This window comes from Acanthisitta chloris, unplaced genomic scaffold (genome assembly GCF_000695815.1).
Source record: "Acanthisitta chloris isolate BGI_N310 unplaced genomic scaffold, ASM69581v1 scaffold44560, whole genome shotgun sequence".
NCBI lineage: Eukaryota > Metazoa > Chordata > Aves > Passeriformes > Acanthisittidae > Acanthisitta > Acanthisitta chloris.
The window spans coordinates 1-674 of NW_008650755.1; the positions used below are offsets into that span (position 1 = coordinate 1).

The following is a 674-nucleotide window of genomic DNA, read 5'->3' on the forward strand; positions in this document are numbered from 1 at the left end:
TCCGGTGAAGGGCGACCACGTTATCGGCATAGTGACGGCCAAAGTGGGAGACCTGTTCAAACTGGACGTCGGCGGCAGCGAGCAGGCATCGCTGTCCTATCTGGCCTTCGAAGGCGCCACGAAGAGGAACAGGCCGAATGTGCAGGTTAATGCTCTTGTTGGTTGGTGGTAATGCTTTAGCGATGTCGTTTCGTGGTGCTTCTGTCACGCTTTAGTAGCTGTTCTTTAAGTGTTTCTATAAGCCGCATGTAAAAGGAGGAGTGCGGGTTTATTTGCACTGGTTTCATCTTGTCCCTCCTCGGAGGGTTTTGCACGATTAGGCTGTGGGCTTTCTGAGGCTCCTTGAGAGGACTGTAGCCACCACGGTTTGATCTCTGTTAGGTAGCAGCTTTTTCACTTTTAGGTTTTAATTTTCCCATAATACTGCCAGCAGCAGATGCAGGTTGTGAGTAGAGTCATAGAGTCAACCAGGTTGGAAAAGACCTCAAGGATCATCAAGTCCAACCCTACTGTGGTTACTAAACCATGGCACTAAGTGCCACATCCAGTCTCATCTTGAAAACCTCCCTGGGCAGCCCATTCCAATGCCTGATAACTCTTTCCATAAAAAGTCTCTTACTAATATCCAACCTAAACCTCCCCTGGCAGAGCTTGAGTCTGTGCCCTCTTGTCCT

At 49.3% G+C, this 674-nt stretch overlaps 1 protein-coding gene across 1 annotated transcript in view; it reads left to right on the forward strand.

The window, feature by feature from the left end:
• Positions 1-7: 7 nt before the first annotated feature.
• The window catches only part of EXOSC3 (exosome component 3), a 3,498-nt gene continuing 2,831 nt past the window's right edge, over positions 8-674 (forward strand). Inside the window, exon 1 of the mRNA XM_009069895.1 lies at positions 8-145. The gene's annotated coding sequence lies outside the window, so the exon portion shown is untranslated. The remainder of the gene's footprint in view (positions 146-674) is intronic.